Raw genomic sequence first — 26,334 nt, forward strand, 5'->3', positions numbered from 1 at the left:
TGCCTGACACATATGCACCCTTTATTTGGAGCTGACATGGCTCCATTGTGGTTTTTGCAGAAACATACTCAGTTGTCAACTGAGTACATTTCTGCAGCTAAAACGGCTTTTACACGGGCTGCTTTGGGCTTCCTGGATCGCTAATCTACCTCATTTGCATGCTATTCGGCTGCAAGTGAGGTGATTAGCATATCCACGCCCACTCCATGTAAGAGACGTTTTAGCTGGTCTCTTACACGGACTTTAGGGCTGTTCCTGGATCGCGAAGGCTGCATGGAGTCTTACACTACTCTTAGACTCCATGCAAGCCTTCGTGAATCCTGCCCATTGTGTCTTTGCGTTCAGCTCTCAGCGCTTCATTGCTTCACCATCCATTTGGGCTTTTTGTTGGATTTTAGATGTCAAGTTTACTTAACTCTGTTTTCTTGTATCTCTTTTAGAATATTCAAAATACTTCAAATATAGTTGGTTTAGACTTTGATTTCCATTTTCTAGTAATTGTTTTTTTTTTTTTTTTGTAGCTAAAGAAAATTAAACTTAATAAGGACTTACTACATCTAGGAAATTCGGATCCTATGTCCCAACTCAAAAGAAACATTTTCTCAGTTACAGCCATTTACTCATCTAATATTTCTGACTGAGTACTCTGTGGGGAATTTTTTTTAAATGTGCCAATTCATTACACTCTCACAGCATATGTTCCCAGTTACCTCTTTCTTCCCCATCACATATCCACCATTTGCTGTCTACCTGAGGAAACATTCTTTGCACAGGTACTTTTATACCCCAAGCAAACGTCAAACACTTTCAAGATCCTAAACCTTCTGGACTTTCTTGCATACTTGGGAACCATACATATGTCCTCCCATTGTTCTCTTGTAAATTGCTTTTTTTCAGTCACTCTTCCTAATCTAGATTCAACTAAAAACCTATCAGGGCAGGTCCCTTTCTCTTTGCCTATACTCTGATACCAATCCCTGGTAGGAAAGGCAGTCTCTATCCTGCAGTCCAAACTTCTTCTTGGCCTCATCCCAGTCTGTTACCTTTCCCTCTGTAGTTATTTGTTTCCAATACTTTGGTTCCTTTGCCAAAACCCAGGTGCATGTGTTGATCTTTTTCCAAATTGGAAGACTGACTGATTTTTTGGAAGACTGTGTGGGGGGGGGGGGGGGGGGGCATACAGTTAGAAACTGGAAGGCTTGCTCTGGAATGAACCTTCTGCTCTCTTAAAATCAGTCCTAGGTTTGTCTTGCCTTTTCTTTTTACATTTTTTTACCTTTTCGTCATGCAGTTTTTTTTTGTAAGAGAAATGGAGTGATTAGGAAAGGCAATTTCTTTGAAATGTTGGCATGGGGGAAAGAAAGAGTTGTTTAAACCTTTGCATATTTTTTCTCATTTCTTCTATTTTTTTTTTAAATTCTGCTGAAGTACACTCAAAAAGGAAGTCCTTTTCTAAAATAGCATTAAACAGGTTTGTTTTTACATCTTCTGGAAGGGACTGTAGTGTTAATCTGGAGTACCTTGCCAACACTGAGCCAGAGGCAGTAGTCCTGAAAAAAGCATGTGACACATCACAAGCACATTTTATAGAATGGCATGCAACTTAGGCAGTAAAAGAAATCAAAGAATGCATTGCTTATTTTGAATCACATTCAGGGATACTTTGAGTAAGCTTGTTTACACTGTCAAAAATAGATAGATACCTCAGCATGTGTTTCTGATAGTTAACAGCTCAAAAACCTAAAGTGGCTGATGTGTATATATTTTCCCCATAATGCACCCACTGCTTGACAGCCCTTATCATTGGTGAGTGCACTGGATGAAGGAAAAGGTTTAGAGTGGTTGTAGGCATCAGTGGAAACCAGCAGGGTCTGAGACTGGATTTTTATAGATATATGTAAGAGAATTGTGGACCTTGTAGTACATTAGGCTTTTTGGGTAAAAGTGGCTGTGAGTCTGGGGTCAAAAGAAGCGGAAAGGAAGGTATTCTCCAAAACCACTAAAACGGGAGGGACATAAGAAGGCTTGGGGTTTCCATAGGTAACAGATTATATCTCTTTTGTGACTCAGGAATACCTTCTCAATTCAAATAAAAACTTGGCCTCCTCTATAGGAATAATAAATTGTTATCTAGTAAAGCCAAATTAGTCCTATCCCACACTTACTTACTCCCAACCCTTCTCTATGGCTCTCAGATTCTCACCATCTTACAAACCACACTATTCTCTAAACTAGAATCCACTTACAACAATGTAGCCAAATTCAGTGCTAAACACCCCTACCATTCTCATCACTGCTCAGCCCTCAGGAAACTGAACTGGTTAGAACTTACCCACATCCTTCTCCTCTCTCAGCTGCAGATAATTTACTCTATACTGCACCTGCCCTCATTCTCTCCCAGCATTTCCAATATCACCTCCTTCTGCTCACCAACCAGAACATTTTGCAGCTCTGAGCTGCACCTCCTTTCCATATACAAGCCAAAAATCAAAATGGGAAATAACCTATACAGCTATTCCCCAGCTGAGAACTGGAATAAACTTCCACTGAACATTTGAAACATTAAGCCTAAATACCAGTTCAGAAATGCTGTAAAAAAACATCTAGGCAATACATGGCTATGTCTGTATAATCATCCCCCTGGTTGACTGTACTCCTCTCTGTATCCTGCCTCCCACCTTTTTTCTACACCTAATTCTCCCTCTTTATCCACTTATGTTTCCTACATCTCTGTTGACTACTTCTACCTATCCTTTATTACCTGTATGGTTTCTATTGCCTACAACAGTCCAATAAGTTACTATACACTAGGCAGATATTCAGCTGAACTGATGAGGAAGAACATTGTCTCTTAAATGTATTTTTTTTGCTCTGTATAGCATCAGTTGTACTCACTAATCATTCTGATTCATAATGTATTTTTATTCTAACTAGTCAACTGGTACTCCTGGTAACCACATGTGGTAACAATATGTTTGTACCCTTGTACTAGGTTTATATAACATTGTAGGTATGATCTATGTAGCAGTAACTATAAATAACTATATATAACTATAGGTGTGTAGCCTTGTACCATGTTTATGCATCTTGTTGTTATGATCAAGGTCTATGTTTATGTTTTATGTGGAGCTTTTCTCCCTGGGTCTCCACTGAAAAAGGGCCTTGGCCCAGCTGAACTAACCCGGTCAACAAATGTCAAATAAATAAATTATAAATAAATTGCATCATTTTTAATAACCTCCCCAAAGGAGAGTTTTTTTTAGGGAAGCCAGAGTACACAGTGTTTTCAGGCCCAGATTCATACCCCAAAGGGGAATGAATCTGACAGGAATAATCCAAATCATCAGATTCAGGTTCTAAAGAATAAGAATCTTCTCCTGAAGAAATATCTCTTTTCTTTTTACTAATAGTTGAAGGAAAGGAAGCTAGAGAAACTGTGGGGGGTTAAGAGCCATGAATGCTTTAAATAAACCCTGTGGAAATTCCTACCATTCCTGTTGGGTGCCTTTCAAAACAGGATTGGTTGGATGGCAGCATGTTTGTTTCTTTTTTGTTGGGATATTCGAAGAGACTAACCAAGCAGGACCTAACCCTGGATGTACCTCCATCAGAAAACCAAGGACATCCTCATGAAGTAATATCTGAGGTACTCCATCTGGCCTTTTAGAAATCACTAGCTGTGGTTCCACCTTCAAGGTCTTATTGGCTGTTTGACCAGTCATGCAAGATGCACCTAACAGGCATTCCATGTCAGCCTTCAGCAGGGTTGCAACAGGGGGAACAGGCCTAGAGTTGGGATGTTTCATGGGCTATTCAAATGTCTCAATGGGTAAGTTTGACTCCTTCCAGGAGAAGGAAGCTAAGGCAATGCTGTTTTCCTTGGGTTTCTTAGACTTCTATTTTGGCTACGAGTGGATGCCCACTGTGGGAACACTGGTGGACATGGTGTCTCACTATAAAACTTTCAGCCTTTTATTCTCTAAGTACATTTTCAGAGAAGAGAGATGACTCTTTGGGGTGTCAGGGATGAAAGCATTACAAACTGTACCATCCTTCTGACTGTCTTCCAATACTAGACAAAAAAGTCTGAGAATGTCTGTCTTTCTGGAGAATGTTCCTACCACAGTGGCATTTGCCTCTCTTAGATGACATTAATGAAAATCCAATATAAAAAAAGCAAGTTAAAATGGAAGGGTCCTCAACAGGGTACTTAGCTTTCATAGGTTCATAGGTTGGTACTAGGCTAGCGGCCCTAGGGCCTATACAAGCCTAATCATAACAATTCCCTGGCTATTTCTTCCCACACAATTTACTTCCCCGGACCCCTGTCTAGCAGGGCCACTGATGTGATCCCCAGGATGAATTTCCTTTCTCCCATCTAATCATCAAGACTTTTTTGTCTAGTATTGGAACACAGTCAGAAGAGGGCCAAAGAGGTGCTCTGCTTGACATGTATGGGCAGTCTATTCCAGAGTCTGGGGAGTCTCTGGGTCAGGAACTTATCCCTCCAGCATGTTTTGTTTATTGTGATAACAAGGTTTAGATCCCTGGAGCATGTGGCTCTGAGGGATTGGGATTTCTTTAAGTGTAGCATGTCCAACAGCTCTGGGTTTGACATGGCCTTATATGTTAAGCAGAGATCGCCTCTGAGTAGATGATATGCAACTGAGTATAGCTGGTGTTTTTTAAGGAGGTCAGCATAGGGCATCTGCTTTAAGCCTGTGATTCTTTTAGTGAGGTATTTCTGCAGCCTTTCCAGTTGTTGCAGATGTCCTGAGAGGTACATACCAAATGGGGCATTGTATTCTATAATGGGTCTAATGAGGGATAAGTACAGTGGGACAATGACCTCCTTTTTTCTGGATGAAAAGCCCTTAGTGATGAGGTTTGTCACATAGAAGGTCTTTCTGACTGTTGTGGTGATGTGGTTATTGAAGGTGAGACCACAGTCCACCTGTGTCCCTAAGTCTCTTATTACACTTTTGGTGTTTAGTGTACTGCCACCTATGTGGTAATTCATGGGTACATGTTTTTTCCCAAAGGGGATAACTATACATTTCTTGGCACTGAGCTTGAGCCCATGGCTCTGGCACCAAGCATCTGTTTCTGTAAGGTCATTTTGTAGAGTATCCACATCATTTGGGGATTCAATAACGGCTCGCTGTTTGCAGTCATCTGTGAACTTTGTTAGCCAGAGTCCCTTAGTGTTGGCCTGTACTTCAGAGAAGTAGATGCCAAACAAGAGTGGTCCCAGGACTGAACCCTGAGGTACTCCACTTGTCACTTGTCTGGAGATGGATTTGGAGTCGGCTACTTTTACAGTATGGGTTCTGTCAGTAAGCCAGTTGGCAACCCATCGAGTGATGTAAAGATTAATGCCCAGCTTATTAAGTCTATCTATGATTCCAGAGTGGAGAATGGTGTCAAATGCCTTGGTGAGGTCCAAATAGGCTGTGTTGACTGTCTTACCCTCATCCACAGCTCCGGAGACTGATTCAAAGAAGTCAATCAGGTTCAGGAGACAAGATCGTCCCTTCATGAACCCAAACTGGGTGAGGTCCAGTGTTTGAAGGTTGCCAATGTCTTTGTTTATAAGTTCCACGATAATATGTTCCATGGCCTTGCAGATCAGGCTTGTCAGACTGATGGGGCGGTAATTCCCGGGATTCAAGGTGGATCCACCCTTGTGGAGTGGGATAACTGTAGCTGTGCGCCACTCAGTGGGCACAAAGCCTGAGGTGAGGCTATGATTAAACATGACACTTAGATGAGGTGCCAGTCCATTTTGTAGTTCATGTAGTACACAGCCCGGGACGTCATGTTGTCCCATGGATGCTGTATTCTTAGCTTTGGAGAGTGTATTTTTTACCTGTGTGGCCATTATTACTGGAATTTGGCAATCTTCCGGTATTGAGATGGGCCGTTTAGGGGGTGAGATGGGGGTGAAGTTGGCACTGAATTGATCTGCCAGGATATTGGCAAAATCCTTGGGATCAGTATATTTAATGCCATTTTGTTTTAGCTCAGAGCAGATCTGAGCATTGCCATTTAGATTATTGACATAGTTATAGAATGTTTTGTGGTTGTCTTTGGAATCTTTGGCAATTTTATTTTCATAAATTGCTTTGGAGGATTTTATGAGGGATCTTAGCTTCTTACTGAGGCTGGTAAGGGAGTTTTTGCATCCTGGGATTTTCCTCTTTTCTGCAACAGTTTCTTCCTTTTGTTGCTTTCACTGGCAGTGTCAATCTGGAGCCTTTCAAATGGTTGACAGGCCAAGGAAATTTTGAGTTCTTGCTTCTCAGACTGGAGGCAAGAAAGGTTTTAGGCTTTTAGTGCCTGTATGCCACTTATATACTAGGATGCAGTCCTTGTGCCTAGGGCTAATGCTGGACATTTTTTTTATTTTTATTTTTTTTATTTATTTAACATTTGTTGACCGAAAAAGTCCGACTAGGTTCCACAGATCCTGTTTTCAGCGGAGGCCCGGGGAGAAATGCTCCAGACATGCAGCGCATACATAAGGAATGCCAATCAGGTTACATCCCACTGGTTAGCATTACTACAACACAATTTAATGATGAACATCAGATATGTGAGCATACTCAAAATAACATTAGATATTTAAGCACAAGGTCAGTCCTGGATATAACCTGAAAACAGATTGATCCAGACTGATCTTTTGCACTCTTTTCCTGCAGTCAGTCAACATTAAAGGAAAATAAGGATGCACTATGCTTCTTACTGTACTCTTTTCTAGAGCCACAGGAACAGTGTACTACACACCTTACTCTGCTCTTTTTTGTAGACCTCAAGGAGGATCACTACACATCTTACTCGGCTCTCTTCTACAGCCCCAGGAACAGTGCACTACACATCTACTAGCTGGGTCTACAGCCCCAGAAGCCTTATAAAGGGTGCACTATATAACTTACTCTTCTGTTCCTGCAGCCCCAGAAAGGTTGCACTAATAACATATTCTGCTTTTTTCTGGAGACACATGCCCTACTATGTCTTTTTCTGAAGCCACAGTAAGTAAGTACTACACTCTGCTATTTTTTGGAGGCCAAGGAAGAGTGCAATACACATCTTAATCTGCCTTTTTTATGGAGCTCCAAGAAGTGTGCATTGCACATTTACTCATTTCTCTTCTGGAGCCCCAGGAAGGATGTGTTACATACTTTATTCTGCTCTTTTCTGTAACCCCACAAATACTGCACTACAGATCTTACTCTTCTCTTTTCTAGAGCTTATGAAGAGCTAGACAAGAGTACCACTCAAACAAATATGCTTAGGCAGGACCACAAGGGCTAAGAAGAACAAGTTCAATAATAAAAACTTACAACTAAGATAATAAAATCTTTGTGGGGAATTTGCCTACCACAGAGGCATTCGCCTCTCTTACATGGCATCAACGAAAATTCAATATCAAAAAACAAGCTAAAATGGAAGGGTCCTTAACAGGGTACTTAGTTTTCACTGGCGGTGGCAATCTGAAGCCTTTTAAATGGTTGACAGGCCAAGGAATTGCCTCTCAGGCTCAAAGGTATGAGGATTGTGGTGCCTATCTGCTCCTTATATACATCACACAGTCCTTGTGCCTAGGGTTAAGGGTGGACATATAGCAGGCAGGGAAGGTCACCTGAGATATGGTATATTGGCTTTATTTATGTATCTTTGGCAGGTTACATCCCACTGATTAGCATTACTACAACAGTGATCTAAACTGAACATCAGATAGGTGTGCATACTCACCATAACAGTAGACATTCAAGTACAAAGTCAGACTTGGATATAAGCTGACAGCATATGTTAAATCTCCAGATTGATCTTTCTCAATGTTTTTCAGCAGTCAGGCATCCTTATGGGAAATTAAGGATGCATTTTCAAGCCACAGGTGTTAGGGAGAGCTCATCTATACATGGGAGAGCTCTGCACACCTTACTGCACCCTTTTCTAGAACCATGGTAAGAGTGTACTACACACCTTACTCTACTTTTTTGGCAGTCCAAGAAAATTTCACTGCATGTCTTACTCTGCTCTTTTCTGCAGTCACAGAAATAGTGCATTACATATCTCACGCTGCTCAGTTTTGGAGCCCCAGAAGCACCATAAAGTATACTATACATGTTATTCTTCTGTTTCCTAGAGCCCGAGAAGAGTGCACTAAGTACCCTACTATTTTCTGGAGCCAAAGGAAGCATATGTTACATGTCTTAGTCTGCTATTTTCTGGAGGCCACTGAAGAGTGCAATACACATCTCAATCTGCTTTTTCTCTGGACCTAAAAAATGTGCACTGCCTGTCTGAATTATCTCTTTTCTGGTACGTCAGGAAGGACGTGTTACATGCTTTACTCTGCTGTTTACCAAGACTGCAAAACACATCTCACTCTGTTCTTTTCTGGAAATCCAGGAAAGATGCATTACACATCTTACTCTTCTCTTTTCTGGAGCTCAAGAACAGTTGCTCAAAGTATCAGTCAAATAAATATTCTTAGGCAGGACAATAAGGGTCAATGAGAACAAGTTATACAATAAAAATGTAACAAGAAAGGGTACAGTTACAAACAGTACCTTAAGACTTAAAAGTTTATAAGAGAAGAGCTTCAGCCATAAAAGTTTAGAAGAGAAGAGCAAAGAAGACAAAATCCTGTGTTATTGTATTGTAAAAGTATGAGGAACAATAAGGTGAAAAAACACACTTTGAAATAACAGAATAAGTAAATAAAATGCACAGAAAACTTCATCAAGCCTACAGAATAACTGGTCCATATATGTACAAATGCTGCTAGATCCATGAGATGTTCAGGACCTAGGGAGAAGGAAGGTGGGAGCCTGTCCTGTAGCACAGATCCTATATTTTGGAATTTTGTGCTATGACTCAGTATGCAAATACAATTAGAATGTGTTCATCATAATAGGGCTGGTGTATGCTAAACTGTATACCTTCAGTAACTAAAGGAGTAGAAAGCCATTAATGAGGGCAACTAAAAATCCTGCTGTGCCCCTAGATTAAGCATCTAGTCAGTAATGTTTAGTAAGTGTGAATGGAAGTCCTAGTAGCAGACTTTCATGTTCTCTGAGAAAAAATATTTTTGAAGAGAACTACAAAAGTATGTGCTAATCTGGTAGACTTGTCATATTGGTTATAAAACAACACAATGCAGTTTGCAAGCCATTTAGAATTTCATAACATGATGACTCAGTTTCCATTCAAAAAGATACAAACATCTGATGAGCATGTCTCGGGTGCTTTGTTCTTTCAAAAGAGTTTCTAAGAGATTTATGAAAATACAAGGAGTGCAAAAGTCTTTCACCTCTCTTTTCTTTTTTTGGAGATGACTGGCAACTGAAGTTATAAAGCACCTTTGGTATAAATGAACTTTAGAATACTAAAGGAGTTGGTTCATAAGGAAGTGAGTCTATGACTGGCCCCAGAAAAACAAAAATCAATGTTGAGGGGTTCACAGCAGACATTTTTCAACGTAGTGCTTTTCCCAGGGATTATACAAGTAAAATTTGATCATGATGAACCAAAAGTTTTATTTTCTTTGCAACTATAAAGCATGCAAGAATTCTGTTCTAGGAAAGGTTCATAGGTAAATACAAGGCAAATAATTTTTCTTACTGTTACACACCTGTCCAATAACCAGAAAGTGACCAAAGCTGAGATTCAAACCCTGTATCTTGAGTTTGTGTGGTAAACAACTTAATCATTATGCCAGTCCCCAACATTACCATCCTGAAAAACCTTCCCCGGGATTCATGAAGCTCGGCGCAAGGCCGGTGTAAGGCTTGCGCCGGCAGTGCAGTGTATAATCGGCATAGCAGCGCCATATGCATAGTAATGAGTGTGCGTCGCAACCACAGACACGTGCAGAGGGCACGTGCGCGAGCCCAAGTAGGATGCGCCCGTAGGCGTGGCCAAGCCGGCAGGCGATGAGCAACCTAAAGTGCTGACTGTCACAGGCTGCCTGCAATAGTAACCGCACCAGCCAGGGTCCGTGGATAATGAAACGTACGCAGAGTATGCAACATAGTACCCGTTCACACAAAACGGAGAACCAAACATTAACCCACGAAGTCCAAATTGTACCCGTCCAAGGAACAAAGGATACGCGTAATACCGTGTCCATCACGCAATGCACTGTCAGTGGGCATACCCAGTGAAGGTGTACCGCAGCATGTCAGCGCCGCACCTACACACAAGTAGCCACATGGGCATAGTCACCAGCAGTAGTGAGAGTACACAGCCGGGCAGCCGTGTCGATATAACAACCAGAAGGAAACCAGATACCCTAAACACAGACAAACATGTGCATAGCAACATGTACTACACCCAACAACGTGCCGTGCATACACATAGGACGGTGTATGCCTAAGCGTAATATCCAGAAGCAGAACCCATGCATGCAAATGTAATACACAACAGCCCCGTCATAGCACGTAACCCGCACCCATGTACGACCGTGCACCCAACCCAGCTAGCAGCCTTGCGCAGCTGCACACCTACACACAATGGGTATACCTCAAATGTAGTAAGAAGTATTGTCCTATGCAGTGCCACGTGGGCAAATATGTACCCCACATGTTAACATCCCACCTCAGGTACTGATATCCAAATGGCTGCATGTGAATGTGTCGGCAGAATGTGTACATCCCGCATGTGGTATGGACCTGTCGAAACCCCATAGGCGTGCACACGCCACGGTGCCCATAACTGTACACATCTGGACAAGGCAGTATGTTCAGCCACCATACTGATGATTAGCTATGCAGACATGTCAAACAAAACACATATGGCGGAACATCTGCCCACCAAGCAGGACGCCCCAACAGGGTGCCACATGCACAGAAGGTGAAGGTGGGACATCACACGTTGAGAATAGCGTTGCCGGATGGCCAAACACCCACGGCCAACGCAAAGGATGGAATAACATGTATATGCCTGGATGAATGGGTATGTCATAGCATGGGAATAGGCCAAGCTATCCAACATAATAGCCATGCGTACCAGATACAAACTGCCAGTAACACGCAGTAGTAATGCAGGAAGGCATACACGACTGTGGGAATAGCACAGGACATATGGCACATGCCAAGTGTTGACGCATGACACAAATGTCCAGGATGGGGCTCCCTGCAAAGAGGAACATGTGCCCACCCCACCCCCCACAGATGTACCGGCAGTGGAAACACATCCCAAACACACACCAACACTACCGTCCATCCCACGATAGCAACCGAGGCTGGTCAAAGACCACCATGACGTGTGCACAAACAGGGACACGTGTAACCGTTGCCCTAACAACCCCCCACAGGCCAACGAATAATAGTATGGACATATGCATGTAATGCTGTGAAGGATGTGTGGTAGTCCTCAGTATCACAGAGGTAGGTACACAGATACACTGTAATCAACCGTGATGTATGTGCACTGTACACAGCATACCTGCAGGTAATACATAGTTCAATCATGTGCCACAGAAATATACACATACAATGAGGATAGGGATAGACAAGTGTGAATGGGACAAACTATGAACATAGGTTCATAGGTCCATAGGTACATAGTAGGCTATCTGCCCAAGGGCAGCTATAACCCTAGCCCATAGTTATGTTGCCTTTGCCAACCCTCCAGTCCGAAGATAACAATGCCTATTATATTGCTGTACCTCTGTCAAGCAGTGACAATGAAGTAATCCCTGGGGTATATCTGCAATCTCCCATCCATTGGTCAAGATCCCCTCGAACAAGGCCAGCGAGGTGCTCTGCCTCACATGTACTGGGATGTTGTTCCACAGCATAGTGAGTGTCTGAGTGATGAATATGTCCCTCCAACACATTCTATTAATGACCGTGTCAAGGTTCACGTCACCTGCCCCTGTGGTTCTGAGGGATGTAGATCCATTAGGTGAAGCATAGTCATCAAATATGGGTCGACATGGCCTTGTATGTCAGGCACAGGTCACCACTGAGCAAGTGGTATGTGACTGAATGGAGCAGGAGTCCTTTCAGTCGGGCAGCATAACACAAATTCCTGACACCCTGCATCCATTTGACGATGAACCTATGGGGCCTTCCCAGCTGCTGCAGGTGTCGGGTCAGATACCTTCCGAACGGGGCAATGTACTCAATCATAGGTCTAATGAGTGATGAGTACAAGGAGACGATGACCTCCCCTGATCTAGATGTGAATCCCTGCACGATCAGGTGGGCAATGTAGAAGGTCTACCTAACTACGTTAGCAACGTGTGTGTCGAACAAATGTTGACTGACAACCTGGGTCCCCAGATCCCTGGTAACTCCCTCTGTGCTCAGTGGATTGCCACCTATATGGCAGCTAGGGGTAACCTTGTTCTTCCCGAAGGGTATGACTATGCATTTCCCGGCATTTAGCTGTAGGCCATGTCCCTGGCACCAGATATCCATATCTGTGAGGCCCTTCTGAAGGATATCTGTGTCAGATGTCCGTCCCACTATGGCACCCAGTTCGCAGTCATCTGCAAACATTGTCAGCCATAACCCCCCTGTGTTTGCTTGTACTTTGGAAATGTAGATGCAGAAAAAGAGTGGACCCAGGACTGAGCCCCGTGGGACACCGCCTGTGACCGGCTGTGAGTCTGACATGGTGCCAGCAACTATGACCGTGTGGGTTCTGTCACCTAGCCAGGTTGCAACCCATCCTGCAATGTACGGGTTCACATCCAAGCCGATGGGTTTATCAATGATACCTGAGGGGGGTGTTGTGTTGAAGGCCTTTGCCAGGTCGAGGTAGGCTGTATGGACTGCCTAACCCTCATCAATGGCCTCAGTGACTGTTCCTAAAACGTCAACCAAGTTTTAAACGCATGATCTGCCTTTGACCAAGCCAAACTGGGTTGGATGCAAAGTATGCAAGTCCCCTATGTCGTCATCTATGAGTTCCATTATGATCCTTCCCCATGGCTTTGCAGATAAGGCTTGTCAAGCTAATGGGACGGTAATTACCAGGGTCAGTGGAGGCACTGCCCCTGTGAAGTGGGACTACAGTCGCCGCGCCACAACTTGGGTGCGTTACCTGAGGTGAGGCTAAGATTAAACAGCTGTCCTAACTGTGGGTCTAATTCCTCAATGAGTTCGTGGAGTACACAGCCGGGACACCATCTGGTCCCATGGATGCTGTGTTCACTGCCTTGGAGAGAGCATGTCCCACCTGTGCTTACAGAAGTTTCGGGGGCCACAATCCTCTGGTACAGACATCTCTCCATGTGGGGGGGAGGGGGGGGGGAGATGTTTGCACCGAACCTGTCAGCCAGTATGTTGGAAATGTGTGTAGGTTCAGTAAACTTCACATCATTCTGAACCCAGTCTGAGCATATCTGGGAGTGTCCTCCCAGGTGTCCAACATAGCTAAAGAAGGCCGTATGATTGTCTGTCGAGTCCTTGGTGATATATCTGTCGGATTTGCCCTGGATGATGTCATGAGAGCTTGTAGTTCTTCACATATAATGAGCAAGGGTGTCATACCTTACAAGGATTCTGCTCTGTCTTGTAGTAGCTATCTCCTTTCGTTGTAGAGCTTGTGTATGGCTGGGGTACACCAGACTGGATGCTTGGCATTGGTACAAAGACTCACAGTTGTGTAAGGGATTGCCTGATCCATGCAGTCCTGTAGGTGCTGGTAGAAGGCATATGTAAGTGATTCAGTGGCTTGAGTAATGTTTACCACTGGCTCAGGGGCCTTAAAGGAGACCACACTAGTGTTTAGAAGTGTGAAGTCGGCTTTTGAGAAAGCCATATGTATAGTAACCGGCACCACCCACAGCACTGTATGCCAATAGCAGAAGCTATTGTCCAAATAACATATTATTATTTTTATTATTAAATTATTTATTATTATTTATTTAGTTATTGTTTTAGCTAATTACACTTGAAAATGCCCGGTAAGACCGGGCGAAAGTGCTCGTGATCTACTTGTTTTGGTGGTGTTATTTTGACAATAAAGTGGCGAATCTTTCCTATTGGGACTTCTGAGGATTATTTAAAGCAGTTGCTAACCTGCATCTTTGGATGTACACCATTTGGGTTCAGTTTTGAAAAACCTGGTTGTCATAGCACTACATAATATGGGTAGTCAAACAGACATCCGCGATTGGGGAACATACAGCAGCAGTCAAAACCACTGGCCAGATGGAGACAGTCCAACAAGTTCTACACTTTACATATGCACATTGGTGTCCATTGTAGGACCCAAAAATTGATACGTACACAATATCATCCAGCTGCTATCGTTCTACCCAGAAGAAGCGACAGCCGTGACTACGGCACAGCTAGACATATGCACCACCAGCGTGTTTAAGGTTGATGACAAGTGTCCATGAAATGCAGGACATATGAACAGAAATCCCCAGATTGTCGAGTCCATAGAAGTACGTCCACATCCCAGTCCCGCACACATGAAGGATGTGTAATGGGTACCGTCGAGGGTTGCAGCCATGGGATCCTGGGTATGCAGAAATGGGGCTCGGTGTTGTTTGGCAGATAATCCATTGTCCCACCCCGTGGGAGGGATGTGGGTATAGCACATGCCTTACTCCCCACTAATAATGCAAAGCATCCACCAGATAATGCTAAATGCAGGTGTGAAATGTGTACAGCCCTATACCAGTGTCCAGTAGGCAATTCCCATGGATGGACAAGCGTACGACCAAGATGGCACCCATAACTGCAAACCTGGTGGAATTACACAGCTGCAGTAAGGCATAACACAGGAAATACAGATAGGGACTACAGTAGACACTCCCCATACAATGTCAGACCGCCGTGCGAATACCGGTGTACACAGCACTCAATCTGCCAGCAACAAAATGGGGATCACTCGCTTCCATACTGCGGAACAAATGGGCGACCTGTGGAACACATACTAATGGCACACCAACAACGTCAACTAGGAAGGTCATAGGATGGTTAAACTATGGCGTTCCCACTTATAAAGAACATCCTTCAATGAATTAATAGGATCTACATGTTTTGGTGGTGTTATTTTGACAATACAGTGGCGGATATTTCCTATTGGGACTTCTGAGGATTATTTAAAGCAGTTGCTAACCTGCATCGCTGGATGTACACCATTTGGTTTCAGTTTTGAAAAACCTGGTTTTCGTAGCACTACATAATATGGGTAGTCAAACAGACATCCGCGATTGGGGAACATACAGCAGCAGTCAAAACCACTGGCCAGATGGACACAGTCCAACAAGTTCTACACTTTACATATGCACATTGGTGTCCATTGTAGGACCCAAAAATTGATCCGTACGCAATATCATCCAGCTGCGATCGTTCTACCCAGAAGAAGCGACAGCCATGACTATGGCACAACTAGACATATGCACCACCAGCGTGTTTAAGGTTGATGACAAGTGTCCATGAAATGCAGGACATATGAACAGAAATCCCCAGATTGTCGAGTCCATAGAAGTGCATCCACATCCCAGTCCCGCACACATGAAGGATGTGTAATGGGTACCGTCGAGGGTTGCAGCCATGGGATCCTGGGTATGCAGAAATGGGGCTCGGTGTTGTTTGGCAGATAATCCGTTGTCCCGCCCCGTGGGAGGGATGTGGGTATAGCACATGCCTTACTCCCCACTAATAATGCAAAGCATCCACTGGATAATGCTAAATGCAGGTGTGAAATGTGTACAGCCCTATACCAGTGTCCAGTAGGCAATTCCCATGGCTGGACAAGCGTACGACCAAGATGGCACCCATAACTGCAAACCTGGTGGAATTACACAGCTGCAGTAAGGCATAACACAGGAAATACAGATAGGGAATACTGTAGACACTCCCCATACAAAGTCAGACCGCCGTGCGAATACCAGCGTACACAGCACTCAATCTGCCAGCACCAAAATGGGGATCACAAGCTTCCATACTGCGGAACAAATGGGCGACCTGTGGAACACATACCAATGGCACACTAACAACTTCAACTAGGAAGGTCATAGGATGGTTAAACTATGGCGTTCCCACTTATAAAGAACATCCTTCGGTGAATTAATAGGATTAATGTCAATTGACCATGGAATACACCTAATCAACATCAAAGAACCGCTGGCACCTTATGGCACACAATCCAAAACACACATAGGTAGATGAAACAGTCAACGTAGAAATTGTCTAGGACAGTGCCCAAATGGTATACAAAGGTTCCTTCATAGACAAGTAAGCGCTTTCACCTGTAGGCTCCGTCAGACTTACACATAACATAAAAGCATCCAGGCTTTAAATATCCCTCCTTACACTTTCATTGGTCAATTTCTCAGCAAACAATGAACAATTAACCACAGCATATAAAGCACAGACGCAATGTTAACTACACACACATATATTAACATCTCCAAAAACATCCTATTAAAACATGTATTATATGATATTGTACTATGCCTAATACTCATCAATCAAAGATCTAACAATATATATAGAAGATATGTATATCATATCAATGTAATACAGTGGTAAACAACTGAAAGAGTGGACTAATGTGTGTTAACTGTATATCTGTACCTAAACTACATTCCTGTTACTTGGGTTTAAGCCACCTGCTTCTCAAAAGAGGCTTAATCAGTGTTTCATCAGTTAGCCCTGGTGTGTGGTCAACTCTCCACCTAATAATCCATCTCAATCCGCATTCTAAAGCATAGTTGATGAGGTCCCCCCCTCTGGTATTATAACCTAGCCTTTGTAAAACACTGAATGTAAACGTATGCCTTGTGATGTGCTCATAGCCGGCCGTAGGCATACGCCAATCCTGCGGCTGCCTAGGGCGCCGCACTAGTAGGGCCACCTGTCTAGTAGGTATGTCATGTAGGTACACCAGGATGGGGGCACCATGTGTTGTGGTGGTGGGCGCCATGGAGCCCTATAGCCTAGGGCAGCAGTCGATCTAAGGCCGCTGCCGTAGGAGGGGTAGTACGGTCTGCAGGTATGTGCTGAAGTGCACATGAAACAGTGGTCTACAAGGATTACCCATAGTGGCGACACCTGCACAGACGGCTATAGCGGGACACACACACGACCATGCATACAGCACAGATAGACATACACACACCATAAACAGGCAATTATACACAAGGTTTATGGCGTGTACGGGTACAGTGTCAGTACAGCAAGGATAGCTGTCTGCCACGATATCCAGCAGATGTCTCTAGGGCGTTCTGGAATACGGACGTTGCATGGACAATGAGTGGATATGCATTGTACCACAGTTCTATGTGTCAGCCGTGCAAATATGCGATACATGGGACAGACAGCTGTCCATGCACGAGCAGTGCTATGGGCATAACATAGGTATGTATATATACAATGAGAGAGATACAGACGGACACATGTGGCAAGGCCGTGAGTGTAATGTACACAGCACCACCCCACCACACCACAGCAGGGTGCACGTGGAGAACACGCTACGGAGGTCGCCAACCACAGCAGGCACACAGGCAGTCCACGAGCTGCATCTCACCATCCACAAACACAGGGATGGCAGCAGGATATAAGTGTTCTGCGGAAATTCTAAAGCCATACCCTATGAACCCATGCGGCTGGGAGCATAGACACACACACACATCTGGCAGGCATGGTGATTGACCACACCCCCACATACCCAACCGCGCAACAGTATGACACAGGTATGGAATGCGCTACGTGGACCACTGAACACAGCACCGTCAGAGGCACACGTCCAGGTGGGTGACAACATCCGTAAAGGAATAGCCACCGATAGCCAAGGTATGTGTTGCCAAGCGTCTAAAATAACTAGACTCTACTAGGGCAGCTGTGAACACACACACACCCCACACACACACGGGGAAGGGCCGGGAGTCGAACCTACACCTACCTACATGAACTCACTACAGCATGATGCATTTACAGAACGCGCTACCGAGATTACTGAGCACAGCGCTGTCAGAGGCATACTTCTAGGTGGGTGACATCATCCGTAAGGGAATAGCTGGCAATAGCCAAGGTATGTGTTGCGAAGCGTCTAAAAGCATGTCCATCCGCAGAGGCAGCTGGAAACACACCTCACACACACACGGGGAAGGGCCGGGAGTCGAACCTACGCCTACCTACATGTACTCACTACAGCATGATGCATTTACAGAACGCGCTACCGAGATTACTGAGCATAGTGCTGTCAGAGGCATACTTCTAGGCGGGTGACATCATCCGTAAGGGAATAGCTGACAATAGCCAAGGTATGTGTTGCGAAGCGTCTAAAAGCATGTTCATCTGCAAAGGCAGTTGGAAACACACACACACACACACACACACGGGGAAGGGCTGGGAGTCGAACCTACGCCTACCTACATGTACTCACTACAGCATGATGCATTTACAGAACGCGCTACCGAGATTACTGAGCACAGCGCTGTCAGAGGCATACTTCTAGGCGGGTGACATCATCCGTAAGGGAATAGCTGACAATAGACAAGGTATGTGTTGCGAAGGGTCTAAAAGCATGTTCACCTGCAGAGGCAGCTGGAAACACACACACACACACCTCACACACACACGGGGAAGGGCCGGGAGTCGAACCTACACCTACCTACATGTACTCAGTACAGCATGATACATTTACAGAACGCGCTACCGAGATTACTGAGCACAGCGCTGTCAGAGGCATACTTCTAGGTGGGTGACATCATCCGTAAGGGAATAGCTGACAATAGCCAAGGTATGTGTTGCGAAGCATCTAAAAGCATGTTCATCTGCAGAGGCAGCTGGAAACACACACACACACCGGGAAGGGCCGGGAGTCGAACCTACGCCTACCTACATGTACTCACTACAGCATGATGCATTTACAGAACGCGCTACCGAGATTACTGAACACAGTGCTGTCAGAGGCATACTTCTAGGCGGGTGACATCATCCGTAAGGGAATAGCTGACAATAGCCAAGGTATGTGTTGTGAAGCGTCTAAAAGCATGTTCATCTGCAGAGGCAGCTGGAAACACACACACACACACCTGGGGAAGGGCTGGGAGTCGAACCTATGCCTACCTACATGTACTCACTACAGCATGATGCATTTACAGAACGCGCTACCGAGATTACTGAGCACAGTGCTGTCAGAGGCATACTTCTAGGCAGGTGACATCATCCGTAAGGGAATAGCTGACAATAGCCAAGGTATGTGTTGCGAAGCGTCTAAAAGCATGTTCATCTGCAGAGGCAGCTGGAAACACACACACACACACATCTCACACACACAGGGGGAAGGGCCGGGAGTCGAACCTATGCCTACCTACATGTACTCACTACAGCATGATGCATTTACAGAACGTGCTACCGAGATTACTGAGCACAGCGCTGTCAGAGGCATACTTTTAGGCGGGTGACATCATCCGTAAGGGAATAGCTGACAATAGCCAAGGTATGTGTTGCGAAGCATCTAAAAGCATGTTCATCTGCAGAGGCAGCTGGAAACACACACACCTCACACACACACGGGGAAGGGCTGGGAGTCGATCCTACGCCTACCTACATGGATTTACTACAGCATGATGCATTTACAGAATGCGCTACTGAGATTACTGAGCACAGCGCTGTCAGAGGCATACTTCTAGGTGGGTGACATCATCAGTAAGGGAATAGCTGACAATAGCCAAGGTATGTGTTGCGAAGCGTCTAAAAGCATGTTTATCTGCAGAGGCAGCTGGAAACACAAACACACGGGGAAGGGCCGGGAGTCGAACCTACGCCTACCTACATGTACTCACTACAGCATGATGCATTTACAGAACGCGCTACCAAGATTACTGAGCACAGCCCTGTCAGAGGCATACTTCTAGGTGGGTGACATCATCCGTAAGGGAATAGCTGACAATAGCCAAGGTATGTGTTGCGAAGCATCTAAAAGCATGTTCATCTACAGAGGCAGCTGGAAACACACACACACACACACACACACACACACACACACACACACACACACACAGGGAAGGGCCAGGAGTCGAACCTACGCCTACCTACATGAACATACTACAGTATGATGCATTTACAGAATGCGCTACCGAGATTACTGAGCACAGCACTGTCAGGAGGCATACCCCTAGGTGGGTGATATCATCTGCAGAGGCAAGGCAGCCGATAGGGAATGAAGACAGAGTGCGCAGTCACACAGCATGTTACCATCCCAAGGTGGGCGTACAGTAACACGGTAGTGCTGCAGTCGGGAATACCAACTAACTACGGAGCAGTACATCACGACATGGATACAGGATGCACCACATACAGTATACCCTATGAGAGGGCATCCGGCACGATGTAGGCAGCCATTGTGGCATAACAACCACATATGACTCACCTGGATGGTCACCATGGCTATGCAGGATGTCATTGGCCATGGCTACACGCCTAGTAGCAGACATCGGTGCCGACTGTAGTGTGTACCTCCGAATGGTGTACTGGCCATGCCCTCACACCTAGCGGTTGCGAAGGAGACACACATGCTCACGGGTATCAACGCAGACGGGCACGGTGTGCACTGTACTGTGTGTCCATCTACACAGCTGCTTACTGGGCATGCTCAGACACTTAGAATCTGCACAGTGCAGACATGCATACACATGGGGCGAAATCATGGGAGGCAGAATGTGGACCGTCGTGTGTGTCCACCCACACAACAGCAACCCGGCCATGCCACAGATGTGGCGGTTGCGAAGGGGAAACAGGCATGCACATGGGGTATCAACGCAGATGGGCGCGGTGTGCACTGTACTGTGTGTCCATCTACACAGCTGCTTACTGGGCATGCTCAGACACTTAGAATCTGCACAGTGCAGACATGCATACACAAAGGCAACACACACAATGCCAGACACACTTGTAATGGGTGACGCCACTGTCAGACACACCGACGTCCCACCCACCAAACTGAACAAGGGAATGATCACAGTAGGCTGCCTGTCGGGCGCTGGAATCCGCCACATAAAACACGCACTCAGGTCACTCCGCAGCATGTACAGGTATGACGCGGTCATTGCCCATGCTGGTGTCAACGACTAGAGACATACCACCCTGGGATACATTAAAGGAGACATAGAGGGCCACTCAGATTGTGTAGCCCAGGCCAGCATGTCCCTGACCCTGGGCAGTATCCCACCCTCATCAAGTATGATGCCACTATACTGGCTCCAAGTGGTCACCCTTGATAATGTGCCTGGTTACCGGTGTCAGTCTGAGGGGATCCAGATTCCTCATACCTGGGATGACATGCTTGGCACGCCATGCCCCTTCGCAAGGGATGGCTCACACCTGTCGCTGTGACTGAAACATTGATCAGGGCTGCTGAGAGCACCCCAGCACTATCAGGTCATACCCCATATCACGCGTTCAGGACCATAACCCGGACCTAACACAGAAGGAGGGGGAGTCTCCATTTCCATGAAGGATATACACACCTCCAGGTTGGCAGAAATGCACGTAGCAGCGGGGAATATCCAGGTGCAATTAACCATGGGTAGGACTGCCCTACAGTTTGTTGCATGCTACAGACCACCCTCCCAAACCCAGGATACCTGCACAGCCTTCCTGAAGACACTGGTGAGTATGAATGCTCTCACAACACCGTCATATTGGGTGACATCAACCACCCATACATAGACCGGGAACATTACCCAGGACACAACACCCTACACCAAAGGTTCCAGGTGTTCATACACCTGAATGCTGTGGAACAACCATGCACCATACCCACAAGGGGGGGGAACTATACTAGTTCTGATCATCACACATGGGGACGACATGCTCCACACAGGATGTACATCCCTCAATGGTGAGGTCAGACCATATAGTGAACTCACTGGAGATCCGCATCCTGCACCCAACACCGGCATGGGAGACCACAGTGAAGACCTCTCCACAGCGAACCACACACGTCATATGACTGGTGTGTTACCCTACAAGGCCTCCATGCCAGTGGTAAACACAGGCCACACTGATGAAACCCTTACAAATGCCTTCTATGAGCACCCCCAGGAATGTCTGCACCAAGCGATGCTGATAACATCAGGACCTTGTCCACCAAAGGCAGGCACATGGTCTGGTGGACCCCAGCCATTGACAAACCGTACAACAAGAGTTGAAAGCTAATACATGACAGAGCAATATCAGTACCAGGGAAGGCATCACTGATTAATATCGGCATTAACATATGATCACTCATACAATCATCCAAGGCCGCCTGTGGGACTGGTACTGCAAAGGACACATAAGACAACCATAAGGCCTTCCTTAGCTATGGTAGGAACATGGGTAGAAGCACACAGTTATGCTCGGAATTACTCCAGAATGGTACAATGATCACTGAACCCACAGACATTGCCAACAAACCAGCGGACATGTTCCGTGCATACATCTACCCCCCCCCCCCAAGAGGGGACGTATCCATCCCACCAGAGTCTAGCCTCCCAAACATCCCGTATGCCCAGGAGAGAGCTGATATCTGTTAAGCAGTGAACACAGCATCAATGGGACCAGATGGTGTCCCCGGCTGTGTGCTACACAACCTCATTGAGGCCCTCACCCCACACATAAGGCTGCTGTTTCATCTTAGCCTTACTACGGGCTATGTCCCCGATGGATGGCATACGGCAACTGTGGTCCCACTACACCAGGGTAGTGCTCTTATGGACTCTATACATCCCTGCCCTATCAGCTTGACAAGCCTTGTCTGCAAAGCTGTGGGGAGGTCCATACTGGAGCCCAAAAATAAAGACATTGGTGTACAGCAAATACCGGAACATAACCACATCGGCTTAGTCAAGGGCAGATCCTGCCTCCCAAACCTGGTCGACCTGTTTGGAGGAGTCACTAAGGCCACTGATGGGGGTACGTCGGTTTGCACAGACTACCATGACCTGGCGGGAGCGTTCAAACCACACTCCACGTGGGCATCATAGAAAGGCTCACCAGCGTAGATGTAGAGACATATGTCACACGATGGTTTGCCAACTGGATGGAGGTCAAACCCCACAGGGTTTGTGTTCCTGGTGCCATGTCAGACTCCAAGCTGGTCCCGAGTGGTGGCCCACAGGGCTCAGTCCTGGGCCCCCTCCTGTTCGGCATTCAACTTTCCAATGTGCATGCAAACATAGGGGGATTGTGGCAGACAAGGTATGCAGATGACTGCACACCGACCACCATACTCAACACCCCATCAGACACGGACATCCACCTGGGGTCTCATAGAAATGGATAACTGGTGCCAGAGCCATGGCCTGATGCTACATGCCAGGGAAGGTATAGACCTACCCTTTGGGAAAGACATGTTCATCCCGAAATACCATATAGGTGGTAATCCATTAAACATGGTGGACGTGATCAGGGACATGGGTACCAAACCTGTCGGTAACCTCTCTCGACACTCACATTGCCAATGTGGTTGGGAAGACATTCCACTGTGCCCACCTGGTCATGAAGGGATTCACATTCACATCAGGGGAGGTCATTGTACCCCTGTACTCTTCACACATCAGACCAATGATTGGGTACAATGCCACATTTGGAATGTACCTAACCTGACACCTGCAGCACTTGGAAGGACCTCAAACGTTCCACAACACAGGGATAAAGGTGCTGAAACATATGTCACACGCTGCCCGACTGAGGGGACTCCGGCTGTATACCTTCTCATACCGTCTGCTCTGAGGTGATCTGTGCCTGACATACACGGCCATGTCCGACCTGGGTGACATGGACATGTTCCACCTCCTAGGCTCCAAACAACCACGGGCACAGAAGCAACTGACAGAAACCTCAACACGGACATAAATAGGACATGCTGGAGGGACAGGGTCATCGCCCAGAGACCCCCTACAACATGGAAAAGATTTCCAGCCCATGTGTAGCAGAGCCCCTCACTGACTCTGTCCAAGAGTAATCCTGACGTGTGGATGGGTGATCGTAGGTATGCGCCAGGCATCATCACTGTGTCACTGCTGGACAGAGGGACAGCGGACCAATGGATATAGTATCCTCATCCTAAGGAGTGGTGAAAGCCACACACACTCTGGCTAGGCTTACACATGCCGTAGGGCACATAGCCTGGTATGTACCTATGCACCTATGTACCTATGTAGGAGTCCATGCAGGTTGCGGGTACCTGTGGTATGCTGATATTGCCAGATGTGCCTGTGGGTAACCCACAGCTACAAGTGGGGGACTGATAACAGTGCTCCCAGTAGGCACATGCAAGTACACCATATGAGGCATACAGGTTAACAGAACCAACATGGTGCTACACATGTAACCGCCACGCATACCGTGTACACAGCTCAATGTATGCTGCACCTGCACTACATGGTATGTCTGCTGCATGATGTCAGTACACAACCCACGTCACATACGCACCTGTCACCTGTCATACACAACCACTGCAACATACACATCACGCACTATGCGGACACAGGTATCACATACACCTCTCACTAACTTGTCCACCCTGTGCATCAGAATATATTTGCATAACCGTGCACCGATGGTGTGGATGACAGTGCTGTGGCAGAGGCTTCATCATATGCACAGGGTGATATGTGTGCCAGGGGCATAGGCTGTATCAATGGATGACATCATGTGTGTGTGTGTAAGGGCCAGTGCATTTACTGGGCATGACTGTGCAGAATGCATGTGGATGTGGTGGAGCCCTACAGTTGTGTCTGCTGTGTGTGGGTATGTGTGTACACAGTTCAGCCATCTGTGATGCCTACACGGGGTATACTTGGCAGCCCAAGACTGTACAGTGCAGGTTGTATGGCTCACTGTGTCCGTCTGCAGCCATGTGACCTGTGCCTGCCTGGGGTCGCACGGGCACTACCGGGTGGAGGTATGGAGTGGCCACTCTCCGATGACACATGTCCGCTGGAACCGTGTCCATGCTGGGACCGGCCAGGGCCACATCCACGTGGCCTGCTGTGTCCTGGTGTGGTTGGTGTAGCACCAGCTGCACTGCTGCTGCTACCGGCACTGTGTGAGTGGGCATGAGAGGTGGCACGCACACGTCGACCTACACTAGGTGGTGTTGCTGGCCTACGGCCACGTGTCCTACGCCTCACCCCTACCAGGTGTTCCAGCACAGACAGCTCACGCTCGCTGATTGACATGCCTCGGTCGAGCATTCCAACCATCTCACCTAATCGCCTATCCAGAACATCAGCAAGCTGCTGTTGAGCATTCGCCAATGACTGCATGTTCTCATTTAGGGAACGGATTGTGGCCCTCTGCAGCCTCTGCCCTTCTTGGTTCTGCCGTTCAGCATGTGCCTGTGCCACCATTACAGTCTGGAACATGCATCTGGTGATACCAGCTGCTGCACCCTGTACAGCAGGTGCATGTCTACCAGAGCTCCTCCTATGAGCAGCACCAGCCACATGCCTGTGTGACACATCACCAGTCATTACACTTGCAACATGGTGTGTACCCGCACCTTCTGTAGCCACCACACATTCCTGCTCAATGCCAACAGACACTGACTGTCCTTCCTCTATGGGCAACGGTGATGTGGTATGTGTCAGCATCAGAACCGTGTGCGGAGATGAAGGGGACATAGGTGGGATGTTAACCAATGGCACAGCTTCTGCCCGTGACAACCCTGCCTGTGCCTCATGCATATGGTCATCACCGCTAGTATCTTTGGGGACACTAGCATCAGATGGACTGCAGGAGGGGAACGCACCTACACCACCTGTGAATACAAAGACACACTGTAAGATACATTACACACACGCAGACACACACGCAGACACACACACACGCAGACACACACACAGACACACACACACACACACACACACACACGCAGACACACACATGCAGAGACACACACACGCTGACACACGCATGCAGACACACACACATGCAGACACATCATGCATGTGATATTGCACATGGCATGCAGCATTCCCACACCACAGCTCAGTGAATGCAGGCCAGACATTAATAGTGGTAGTATGCATACTGCCCTGGGGTGCACACTACATCAAGCAGGTGTCATTTCAGTAGGCATGCAGTACACACATTCATGGTAGTTTGCATGCATCACCATGATACACCGTGTGGCCACAGGCAGGTTAACAGTACACATGGCTGGCGTCACTTTGTCATGTACTCCGCCAACATGTGCGATAACATGTGGACATGTGACAATGGTGTCCCACCACATGCACCACATCAAACTGGACGTCACAGCGTAGTGTTATGTGTACAGGCTACAGATAGAATGCATGTGTAACAAAGATGTCTGTGCAGGTGTGGTTGGTGTGAGCTGTGTACATAGCTATACAGT

Source organism: Protopterus annectens, chromosome 1.part1, assembly GCF_019279795.1.
Source record: "Protopterus annectens isolate FY-2018-M chromosome 1.part1, PAN1.0, whole genome shotgun sequence".
Taxonomy (NCBI): domain Eukaryota; kingdom Metazoa; phylum Chordata; order Ceratodontiformes; family Protopteridae; genus Protopterus; species Protopterus annectens.